At 41.4% G+C, this 13,229-nt stretch overlaps 1 long non-coding RNA gene across 1 annotated transcript; it reads left to right on the top strand.

Moving 5' to 3' along the window:
• The first annotated feature begins 1,500 nt into the window (after positions 1-1,500).
• LOC149081449 (uncharacterized) lies at positions 1,501-12,697 on the top strand. Its single transcript, XR_016193461.1, has 2 exons — positions 1,501-1,636; positions 12,268-12,697. It is a non-coding gene; the product is annotated as an uncharacterized LOC149081449 (long non-coding RNA).
• The last annotated feature ends 532 nt before the right edge of the window (positions 12,698-13,229 follow it).

The following is a 13,229-nucleotide window of genomic DNA, read 5'->3' as shown; positions in this document are numbered from 1 at the left end:
GTGTGCCTATAACACGCCATGCCATGGATTCCGGTAAATCACGTTGTTGAGACATCCTCAAGTCACCTTGTCTCAAAAAAAGAAATACTGCGCAATCGAATTTCACAGTTACGGCAGTAAAACAGACGTTTCTGCAACATCCCGATTTCTGCCCTTATCTCCTTTTTCTGGTTTTTGACGTCATGAACTTTGATTTGCATATGAAGTTTTCTTCTTCCGTTTCCTGCTAGGCTTTAAATTATGGATGATTCATTTTATGTTACTTATCGGTATACATCTTTGCGTAATTTTGTTAAAACCATGTGCTCCCCTAATTGTTTTGAGCAGTGTATTATCCACCGTAACTCGTAAACGGTTCGAGATAACACAGGGTTGGTAGGGTGTTTCGTGTTCCACTTGGGTTCGGCTATCACCCCCCCCCCCTCCCTACGTTTGGGAGAACGTATCATGCTCTGTCAAATGACATGTTTCTCAACCTATGGTCCGTGGACCAGAGTTGGTCCACGACGATGGCATGGGTGGTCCGCAGGCAGACTCAGTAATTTGATTATCACTGAATAAAAAATAATTCAACCGACGTTTTGCTTTATATTAGTAGCATCCATACGTGTTCAAATAAAAATTGTACTTTCATACTTCAGTTCACCGTATATTGTCGAGGAAAATGTGGGAAATTGCGATCGTAAATACGGGATATCACTAAATTTTGCCAATGAAAATTCAATTCATTGCCTTGAAATGCCTTAATTCAGAAATTGTTGAAGGGGGGAAGGCTGTTACAAACTGCAATAAAAATATACATATATTTCGTGAAAAAAATATTCAAATGATCAGATGACCACATTCCGTTGAAAATTAATAGGGTAGAATACGGGGCATTACGAATTGTCATCAAAATCATTGCCGGTTGTACAATCACCAATTTTTGTTCAAATTGCTGAAAAAGTGAGGAAAAAATTGTTGAACCTGACAAATATATGTGGGATGAGTATCTATATTTTTTTCCATAATTATCGTAATATAATTCATATACTGTTTATGAAAAGGCTGTGCGTATTCACAATTTCAGTAAATATTGCGAATTCAGACAAGCATCGTTGGAGAAACGGGACAAATGTATGAAAAAAAAATCGGAACAAACAAAATTGTCCCGTAACACGGGACACAAGCGGTCCGTAAAATTGTTCACACATTTCGCTGGTCCTTGGGTTCAGAAGAACGGTTGAGAAACACTGATATAGAGAGAATCTTCAGGTGTCAGGTATACCTGTGGCGTCCTAGAACTGACACAATAGTGTCTAAAACAGAGAGAAATACCCATTCTCTCTCTCCGATCAACGAATTAACAAACGGGAAGGAAACCAAGGTACGAGTTTCTCAATGACCTTTCAAAAACATAATGGCTACAGACACAGAGGATGTCGGTTCAGAAGCCAAAAGGAGGAGGATATCCGCCCACCCCGTAACTTTCGCTTTTTCCAAGAAGTTGCAGAACTTGTGTGTGTGTGTGTGTGTGTGTTGCGAAATACACACACAATGTGTAGCTGCCATTGGCCATAGGAAAAAAAAAAGACTCTCTTCTTTCTTGTTTAAACAACTTAATTGTCAGTCGAGTCGCATTCGCCCATTTTCTCAGGTAAGCTGTTATCTCTCGTTTATTTCATTTCTATATCAACCAAAATCATCCCCCCCCCCCAAATCCTGCGGCAGGGGGCCCCCTATGCCGGGTTCTTTAATGAGCGCCAGATAAGACTTTTGACGGGACCCCACACTATATAGTGAATTCGTCGGGTGAAGAGCAAAAAATAGTAAGAATCGTCCTGATCTGGAGCCCTGTCAGCCATCTTTGTGGTTGTTACGAACAAAAATAAGCAATTGATTCTCGTGTGTGATTTGAGACCCGTGCATGGGCGGAGATACGGGGGACATGGCCCCCACATCCTGAAGCAGGGCCCCTAGGCTGGGATCTTTTACGGCCCCCCCCCCGACCAGACTTCCACGGGGCTCCTTTATGATGAATTTATAGCGTGAAAAACCAAAAAAAAAATGATTAAAATCACCCAGGGCTGGAGCCTTGTCAGCCCACCCCTTGTGGGGGCCATGATGGATGGGGGGGGATTGCCCCCCCCCAGCGTCAAAGGTGGATTCGACTGACTGATCTAATGTCTATAAGTATATATGAATTGACATCATCATCATCATCGTGGGGCCCCCCCCCCCCAGACATCAAAGTCTATCTCCACCTATGTGGCCGTGATAAAAATGCTACTACGTAGCACGAAAGCATCACACTTTCAAGCATATGCAGCCAATGAGATATTACAGTGAAACCTCCCCTATATAACGGACACTTCCCGTTAATTAACGGACGCTTTTCTGGTTATCGGTCCCGTGGAATAGGTAGGGATTTAATGTATTTCTCAATTCCCGTAATCGGACACTCGATAGTAGACAGTAAAATATGGTAACCTAATTTTTTCTCCGCAACTCTAATTTATAAATTTTTGGTTATAATCCGAGAAAATTTATCATTTCTCATATTCAACTAAGATTATATTTAATCTTAAGCCCGTCTTATAGTAAATATGATGAATTGCCAATTAATTGCTTAATTATTTGAACATAACTATGGTCCATTGGTGAATTGGAATGGTAATGTTGTCTCATGAATGTTCTCATCTTCTTCACATTTATTGTAATCTAATTTTTACTGCAAAATACACGTGTAGAGCACGTATTACGTGCGGGTAAAAGTAATTATTTGGTTTTATGAAAGGAAGAAAGTTTATATAAATTTTCACGAATTTAGCAGGTTTTCCAATTTCATTTGGGAACTGTGCATAAAAACGCCGGTAAAAATAATACAGTAAATGCAGTGAAATTTGAATTATCAATTGAATTTAGTTATTAATAAAACTTTCTTCATCGAGACAGTTAGTGATTGCGCGCAGTGCCGTAGCTAGCTATTCCTGTGCCCTGTGCAAGAATTTGCATTTACGCCTGATCTCGCCCCATTCTTTGGCCCAGAATGTCCCGGAACATTCTGGGCCCTGTGTGGTGCACCAGTTGCACCTGCCTAGTTGCGGCACTGATTACGCATATTTCACTGATGCATCACTTTTGCACACAGTAACATATACATTTTAACATCAAAATGTATAGGGGCCCGTTACAAGCGAAGTTAAACGAGGTTACACTGTACAGTACAACCTCTCGATATAACGGACACCCACGGAACCAAAATTTTTCCCCCGCTAACGGGGAGTGTCCGCTAATGGACAGGTATGATATACAACGGAGAACCTCGTTTATACGACTTCCACATTTATATGAGGGTAGGCTTTGTCGCAATTGGTTCCTATACATTTTAATGTTAAAATGTATATGCTAGTGCAGTAAAAGAATGATACACACCGGTGATTATGCATAATTCGCAATCGTCTCGATACATATAAAGAAAAGTTGATTAAATTTGACTACATTCATCACTTTTAGCAGTGGTAATGCATAATTTCCAAATAAATTTGGATTGATGAATTATCAAGGAAACAGTTATTTTCCGGATATTATGCTGAGGTGAGCTCGGAAAGAAAAGTCATCACGTCTCCGCCGGGACTCGAACCCAGGCCCTCTTGCATACCGGGCAAGCATGCTACCATCTACACCACTGGAGACACATGAATCTGCCTTCCAAATTTCACGCACTGTGTCGTGAGGCGCTGAAGTAGAGGCATTAGTAGCCTCTCTTAACTTCAGGAAATGGCCCCCGGGTGGGACGGTTTTAGAGAGATATAGATGGCTTTTTTCTCAGCCAGAGATATCAAGGAAACAGTTATTTTCCGGATATTATGCTGAGGTGAGCTCGGAAAGAAAAGTCATCACGTCTCCACCGGGACTCGAACCCAGGACCTCTTGCATACCGGGTAAACATGCTACCATCTACACCACTGGAGACACATGAATCTGCCTTCCAAATTTCACGCACTGTGTCGTGCGTGAAATTTGGAAGGCAAATTTCAGCCAGAGATATTCGGAAAATAACTGTTTCCTTGATATCTCTGGCTGAGAAAAAAGCCATCTATATCTCTCTAAAACCGTCCCACCCGGGGGCCATTTCCTGAAGTTAAGAGAGGCTACTAATGCCTCTACTTCAGCGCCTCACGACACAGTGCGTGAAATTTGGAAGGCAGATTCATGTGTCTCCAGTGGTGTAGATGGTAGCATGCTTACCCGGTATGCAAGAGGTCCTGGGTTCGAGTCCCGGCGGAGACGTGATGACTTTTCTTTCCGAGCTCACCTCAGCATAATATCCGGAAAATAACTGTTTTCTTGATATCTCTGGCTGAGAAAAAAGCCATCAATGATGAATTATATTATCAGTCCTTACCATTCCTCAGTCCTTATATTCCTCAGTCATACCAGTCCTTACACTTCTCCTCTTCATTAAACCAATTAACACTAGAACCGCGGAGTGGGTCAATTTGACCCAAATCGAACTTCGTTTTCATTTATCTCAAAAACTTACACGCAGATGTTAAAAAAATTTCGTGACTTTTCATGATATCATTTGAATATTAATTCACGAAAATTTTATCATCTTCACATTTCGTGTTTCAGAGCTATAAGCACTTATACCTAGAACCGCAGTTTGGGTCATTTTGACCCAACGTACTATTCTATAGGAAAAATGGGGTATAGAATTTTCTTGGAAGTGGTTACCCGTTCTAAAATTGTTTGTAAATGAAGATAGTGAAGAATAAAGGTCTTTCAAGGTCAAGGCCAATTCATTGTCAGAGTAGATTATCTTTTTTTCAATGGGGTAATGGCACAAGTGGAGCTAAATATACATTTTTTTCCCCTTTGTAAACTTGATTACCTGGAATTCTGACGGGTCTCAATAAAGATTTTGGGAGAGTAAAGGCCTAACTCTAGAAAAAAACGTGTAGTTGAAATTTCTGTAGGCGAACGATGCCACAGAAAAAGAGTAAACTTCTGGCTTGCACCAAATATGATTTGCACGGATTTCGAAACCTTGGGAAGTATCAGCGTCCAACGAATCTCTCCCTCTTTCAGAGCACGTAGTAATACATCTGATCAAGCCATTTGAGAACAAGGGCAGAAATGCCTCAACCGACACTTTTTTTGCACTACACTGAAGCTTGCTCAAATGCTAAAGGCCAAGAAATACGAGCTTAGTAGAGACGGTGAGACGAAATCGAAGAGCAATATTATCTGACGCAATATAAAGATAGTGAAACTACAGTCGTATGGAACAATGATGCCACAATGGCAATTTATCAAGAAAAGGACGATATCAGTTTTTCATTACTCAGCACGCTTCATCTGGCAGTCGATATTGGCAGTAGTAGCCACAAAAAGCTTCCACACACACACACACCCAGAAACTATTTCACACTACAATTCAACAAAGTGTAACGATCGTAGTTGTAGCGATCAAATGCCCAGAAAATATTCGGCATCATAGACATTTTCTATGACATCCTGGATCTCACTATAAAGATATTCCTGTATTTTATATACAGCAGTACAGAAGGCCAGAACTATTTTTTGAAAGCAGTTCCTCTAAAATCGTATTGAAGAGCTGCGTTCATCATACGCGTTGCCCTTGCGCAAAAGGAACGTGTGCTCTTGATCATGTATCTGTTCGCGAGCGATCAAAATATAATAATAAATAAAAGTAATAAATAAAAATAAACGAGTCTTATATGTCAGGTAACATAAAAATGTGGAAACGAAATGTTAATTTTTGCATGGGTTGTGCAACTTCAACATGCGATGAATGTGCAAGAATAATGAAAAACAAATTTCTCAACTGCTCATCATAAATTCCACTTATCAGTAGGAAATCAATACAAGATTCATTGAAAGACTGGCTATTTGTGGAGATGAAGATTCACGAGGAAGAAAATTCATCACTGCCCCCACGGGGACCCGAACCCCGGTCTCTCGCTTGCCGGACGAGTGCTCTACCATCTAAGCTATGGAAGCATATAGAATATTTCAACCTTGGAGCGTATATATACGTTGAAAGGCACCGTACATGGACGGCGTCAACAATCAACTAATAGCTCGTGAATGACAAAGGCCAACCAGATGGCCATATGCATATAGAAACGTCCTCTCCACTTGTCAATACAAGATTCATCTCCACAAATAACCAGTCTTTCGATGAATCTTGTATTTACAAGTGAATAGGACGTTTCTATATGCAAGAAATCAATACTTATTTTGCAGAATCATATTATAGACTTTTTCATGCTCAATTTGACACGCTTATTTTACATCTTTGTCATATTATGGGATTACTGAAAAACGTTTTTGGACTGAATAGAGTAAATAATGTGTAATAAATCTTATTTTTACTGAATTACATCATTTTTTCGTTAATTTTGAAGCCCATTTTATATTCATAAACAAATATAATTTTCCATTATGAATACGCAATTAAACGACATTGAAGAAGAGTAGGGAGAACCCCAGAAACCGAAAATTAATATTCTATTTTCGCAATGGAACACTGTTTTTTCAAAGTTTGGGTCAATTTGACCCAGTCCGCGGTTCTAGGTATACCGAAAGTGCCGCGGTTCTAGTGTTTACCCGTCCATCATACGTTTCGCACTACAAAACCAGCCATGCACCCCTTGTCCATATTCCTCTGCGGAATTTCTAACGAATTGGTACATGTTGGAATATTCGTGTACGTGTTGTGAAACTCATGTGAAGTTTGTTTCTGTGTAACGCTTGTCATGTGTGTAGTGCTTTTTTTTTTGCTTTTTTTTTCAAACCGAGCACAACTCAGGTCTATCACCTATGTGTAGTGCTGCCATTTACCACTAGTTTTTTCTAACTTTGAGTGAAGTGCAATGATTGAATGATTTTATCGTTCCGTTGTTGGCCCGTTGCTCTCTGTGGTGAGAATTTTCAACGGAGAGATCAGCTTGCATTTGCGCCTAGAAGTTGAAGAGAACCAACTTCGGCTGACCATCACTGTGGAGACGGGAGGGGTTCGAACTCTGGTCCTTGCGGTGCGAGTCCGTCATTATGATCACTCGACCACCACAGCGGCTCATACATGCACTGCATATATATATATATTTTGCAATAAAAATTATATTCAATTAAGTGTGGAAGCAGGTAAAAACATTCATTATCAGTCGTGTAATGTTGGCTTCCCTCACATGTAATCAACAAACAAAACCAACATTAACGTTCGAATTCGCCATCCCGTCCCATGGTCATGTTCAGTTTTTCTGTGGTTTCCAACTTCGACGCGTAAATGCGATCTCCCCGTTAAAAAGTCTTACCACAGAGAGAGAGAGAGCAACGGGCCTACAACCAGAGGCAGATTTAACGGCGGCGCACCGGGTGCCTCGACTTCTAAAGGGCCCCAAAAATCCCAAACTTCACACTTTTTTGCAATTTAAGGGGGCCCAATATTTTCTTTTGCTCCCGGGGCCTCTCGGCTGACTTTCATGCCTACTGACTCGACTGCCTACAACTGTACAATTATTCAATCATCACACTTCAGTCATAGTCCGAGAAATTCATGGCAGGTGGCCCGTTGAAGTAAGAATAAGAAAACTTCACGTTAGGTTCACAACACGTACACGCAAATCCAAATATGTACATATCCATTAGAAGTTCCTCAGAGACGAGGTGCATGTAGCAGTTTTTACGTACGGTTTAGTAGCAGTCATGTTGAGTTAATTAAGTAATTAATGGATTTTTTTATCATGTATACCAACATGTTTTTTACCAAAAATGAATAATTTTGAGTTTGCCTAATTTTACTGTCCGCTATCGAGAGTGTCCCTTAGGGGGAGGTTCCGCTGTATATCGTACCTCCCCATTAACGGACAAAATTATTTGTTCCCATTGGTGTCTGCTATCGAGAGGACTAGATTCTACTGTATTAGTAACATTTGCACGCACGCGCGCGAATTTTACCAATTCTCTCATTGGTTGTGCATATGCTCGAAAGTAATTGGGGGGGGGGGGCTGGTGGTGACTGAAAATGAGTGAGTTAGCCATTCCTGTAGTACCAGGCCCGTGACTAGGCTACTGTCCTCTGTAGTTCTATAATAGATATGCAGTCTATCCTCTCTATGGAGCCAAGACACTCAAGAGACACCACATTTTATAGCCTGCCGATAACAAAGAGAAAATGAGGGAAACTTAATTCTTTAAAAATTGTTCTTTTACACTAAAATGACGCTTAATGGGATACTCATATTTTAATTTTCTCATTTATTTTCTTTGATATTTTAGTATTATTGTAAAACAAATGATAAAATATCAAATTCACCAAATTAAACCTAAAATAATGATACTTGGATAAATAAAATCGGTATCCCCAGACCTTCTGAACTTAACCGTACGGGTACAGAAGCGTGTATATAGAAGACGCGTTTGGCGGGCTATAGCCGAGCGCGGAAAGTTCTAAGTGGAGGGGGGGGGGGTAACAAATATCGGAGGGGGAGGGATCAACAATTAGTCAATTAGTAGAATGGGATAAGAAAGGCTACTAAATCCTCATAATTTCTCCCCCCCCCCCCCCGCAGGTAAAACCATAAATCCGCGTCTATGTATAGAGCGAGGGACTACGTCAGTAAGTGACCAAAAGAATGACCTAGAGAGTCAGGGACCAGGTCAGTGAGTGACCAAAAGAGTGAACTAGAGTAGTTGTTCTCAACCACCCCCCCTAGTGGTACTGGGATATTTCAAGGGGGCCACGGAAGAAAATTGAGAAAGGGGGTCATGGTTTGGAAGGCTGCAGAGAGCTGAGAAGAGAAATTAAGGTGTGAAGAAATAAAGCTTCCATATTAGTGACTATGCAATTGCAGAACCCAACGAAACTGTCCATAAAACCAGGGCCGTCTTAGGGCGAAGACCCACCCGGGCCTCACGGGGGTTTCCGCAGGCTCCCACTCTTGTGAGGGGTCATACCCGGGGGTCTTATGTCCATAAGTGATCCCACCTTATGATATTTTGTATACTACTATATTTTTTGAAAATAAGTAGGAAATATGTAGGCTGTTTATTTCCAGCTAAGTATGGGACTACCATAGAATCGCTTTGCATAGGGGGGAACCATGATGTTGAGACGGTCCTGAATAAAACTCGGACTATTGTGGAGCTCAATATATTTTAGGCCAGTGGTCTGGAGGCCAATCTTCTTTGCAAACTTTTTGGCTGTATAAATTCACTGAAAAAATCAATTCAATACATATAAAGGATCTTTCTTCTAAATGAGGGTTAAAGACTCAGGGTAAGACAGGGGAGCCACGAGAAAAGAAATATGGTTCAAAGAGGGCCACGGGCAAAAAAAGGTTAAGAAACACTGAACTAGATGCTGCTGTTTCAAAGCATGTCAAAAGAGTGATATACAGAACGATGGGTCATATCGGTGAATCAACAGAAGAGTGAGCTAGAGAATTCGCAAGTGCGTGAGCGATTCAGAGAGCAAGGGCCAAGCCAGTGAAAGACCAAGAGAGTGACCTAACCGGAGATACTTATGCTTTCAAACTCTCGAGAGTTTGAATACATATTCGAGTGATCAAGAGGGTGGCTAAAAGAACAAGAATTCCACCTGGTCAGTGAATGACCTAGACTAAGAGAGTTTGCAAGCATGTAAGCAGAGGCGGATTAAGGTCGGTTGAGGCCCCGGGTGCGGAACAAAATATTGGAATACATAAATTAGAAAAGAAGTATGAAGTTGGGGTTTTGTGGGGCCCTTCAGAAGTCGTGGGCCAAAAAAACGCGAGCCCGCCGTTAAATCCACCTCTGCATGTGACGGATCAAAAGAGTGACTTAAAGAGCTATGGTCACCCAGGTCAGTGAGCGACAAAAACAGTTTTCAAGCATGCGAGATCAAACTAGTACGTAATCATGTGAATGAGCAGGAGAGTGACCTAAAGAGCGATTGACCAGCTCCGTAAGTAACCTGAATAGTGACAACGAAACCGTGCAAGCATGTGAGTGACCAAAAGAGTGAATAGAAAACACCGCGGGGGGGGGGGGGGTGCGCGCTAAGTTACCTACACTTCATATTGGCGAATTTGAGGAATAAGTGGCCAAGGGGTCAATCACAGCGTAAAAATTCCTCTCGGGCAGTGTTTCTCAACTAGGACATCGCCAACCATTTTCAGTATGTAACCGTACGCGTAACAATGGTGGAAACGATTTATTGAGCGACTTCTTCAAGAACTTTTTTTTCCCATGTTTTTCCAAAACCTTTCCAAACATTCCTTTTTTTGTCATGTTCTCTCAAAGCATGTCACGATTTTTGGACAACCCTGTATTTCATTTTTCTTCGAAGAAAGATGCTGCTTGTATTTATTTATTATTTTTCTCAAAAGGTAATAAATAACGTTCTGTAAAATAGAATCACTTTTTCAATGATCACAAATAATACGAAATGATCACGTTCCAGAAATCATCCCATTTTCCAGTCTCTGATGAAGAGGATTCTCTGTCTCTCTCTCAAATCCAAAAATTTATTTCTTTCTTCCTCAGTGAACATCAAATTTGCAATAGAGGCAAAACTTAGTAGCGGAATTTGCAGGACAAAAAAGGATTTTTTGCAGGACAAAAAAGGATTTTTTGCAGGACAAAAGCAGGATTTTGAAAATTAGATAAAACCATGTTTAGCCAATCCAGAACATTAAATTTCCGCTTCATAGCAACCCAAGTCAAACTGAAAACTAGAAAAGTCACCGTAACCGCCAAGAAAGACTCACAAGTCTTTCGTGGCGGGGGGGGGGACCCAAAAATTAAAGAGTAAAACTTTCCAGAAAACGGGAAAATATTTGAAAGCAAGAAAGCCTTTTCTGAAGAAAAAAAAAATAGCAACCTTCAAGGAAGAGCCAACAGCCATTCCTGATTATGGGGAACCCGCGCGGCCATTTAGTACAAGCCTAACATCTTTGACGGTCCAGAAGTCAAACTTCTTTCTCTTCAGACCGCCATCCAAAATGCCTTCCCCCTCTCCCATCTCCGGCTGCTCGCCCCACTGGCAGCTCAGAATGAGCGATAATCTTCGCGGACTAAATACACGCGAAGTATTATCGGTCGTGGGCTCCAGGTGACTAACAACCCCACCTCGTAGGGAATCTGACGCGAGTTCCGACCCGCCCAACCAAGGGCTCCAGTCGGACGTGCGTAGAACAGCGAACTGCTTTCGGTTTCCGATGGACATAGCCCCTTTCTGGCCCGACGCCAGAACTTCTTCCCACGAATCCCAACCATATCATCATCCCTACCTTCCACCCTGAATATGAAACACGCAGAAAACGATCGTTTGATGCTTCGTGTTTCTATCGTATCTTGCACTACCTATACATGCTGCTACCTTGCATTGCTTATCGACATGGGAAGAAAAAAGGCGTCTTATTCGGTTCCTCCACATTAGGGTACGAACTCATCGTACACGCTGGTTTCCGATTCTGCAAATCGCCGCCGTTGCGGATTGATTAAAAAACCTGAAATTCAGGTTTTCAGAATCGGAAACCAGCTCCCACTATGTTCATGTCCTTACTCACGTGTCTTTGAATAAATTATGTGTTATTATGCACATGAATCGGTTCTTATATAGATCACTGACCCATTGTTGACACTGTGTGCAGTCTTCGAATGATATGTAACAATGGTAAAACGATTGATTGGGCCATTGTTGAAGAACTTTTTTTTTTACCGAGTTATTTATTCAAAGTTATGAATATATCATGCGAATGTGAACAACATGAATTAATTGAATCAACGCAGAGGTGTAACTTGAAGATTTCGCATCTCCCACAAGCACGCCCGGAGGCATATTCAGAAAGTCCGGCCGCTACAACGCTTCTATCGCCAACAGATTTCGCCAAGCTCTTTGACGCTATGCGCGAGTGGGTCTCCTTCGTACAAGCGTGCGCAGCAATCATAATATGTTTTGTTTACGTTTTGATACAATGTTGTAACGCCACTGTCTGGAGGTGTGGGAACTACTGCCTGGAGGGGGCGAGATCTTCTGGAATGTTCTCACCAATCGCATCCCTCTCCGATAAACCGAAACCGGCTTCAACCCCCGTTGCCAACAGCAGACCGCGATAAAGAATTGCGCCATCTATCGTTTATAGTTCGTAGCAATGTAAAGCTCGGGGTTTTCAAACTTTTCACGAAAAAATTGCGATATTATCTGCCTGACTATTAGCAGGTGTTCAATTTTTCTCAGTACTGTCTAAATTCCTCAATTCTTCTTTTCCACAGAATCATCAAGAATTTGACCTTCAGCAAATAAAATGAAATATACAATACTACTGGTCACTATCTCCGTCCTGGTCATGTTCTTCACGACTGGCCATGTATATGCACAGCGTAACAGGGGATGGAACAACAACAACAACAGAGATACCGGAGGACCAAGAGGTCGATACCCACAGAGAGGAGGAGGAGGAACCAGCGGCAGCCTCAGTGACGTCAGGTACCCAACAGATACTAGTGGAAACTACCATAATGGACGGTTCCCTGGTGGTTTCTACGGGGGTGAGAATTAGTGGAGAGATAGTCAGTATTACTGCTTAGCTGCAACCAATCGTAATGTATCCAGTATTAAATTGTGGCAACATTGTGCCACACGTGCAAAATCACGTATAAATATTGTTTCTGCTCTTTTTGAATAAAAGTAATTCACAGGAGAGTGAAGCTTCATTTATTTTACACACACACGCACACGTTGCTGCAAATGCTCTAGGTTGGCCACTTCGGGAGCTGGCCAGCCCAGTAGACCCGCCAAATCTCCAAAATTTGGTATTTACCCAGCCTCATCATTTTGAATGCATATTATGACACCTTTTACAAGAAAGTATTTATCGCATATGTGCTTAACGTGTGCTTTGAATGTATATATTCTATATATAGTATATGTTTGCGTGTGTATAATACAGTACTGTATAATACAGGTTGGATCGAGTGATGAGTTACGAGAGGTGGCTCCGTTACTGTTGTAGACTGCCAATTAATAAGATCTATGTAGTCTGCCTCAAAATTCACTTGTAATGGTTTGAAAACACTCTTTTCTCTTAACTCTGTCGAGCTTTTTGTATCTTCTTGCTTGCTAGACATCCAATATGTTTTCGTGAGTCAAACAACATTCCCAAAAGCAGATGTTCTGGGTGTAACATGAAAGCACTTCTCTGTAGAGTTGGTTGAACGATAGCCTTAAGACCATC

The sequence above is a fragment of the Pholcus phalangioides genome, unplaced genomic scaffold (assembly GCF_987345545.1).
Source record: "Pholcus phalangioides strain wild (caught in Gottingen) unplaced genomic scaffold, Ppha-v1.0 ptg000010l_1, whole genome shotgun sequence".
NCBI classification, from domain to species: domain Eukaryota; kingdom Metazoa; phylum Arthropoda; class Arachnida; order Araneae; family Pholcidae; genus Pholcus; species Pholcus phalangioides.
Note: the sequence above shows the minus strand (reverse complement) of the source record. Positions and strands in the feature narration are given on the sequence as shown.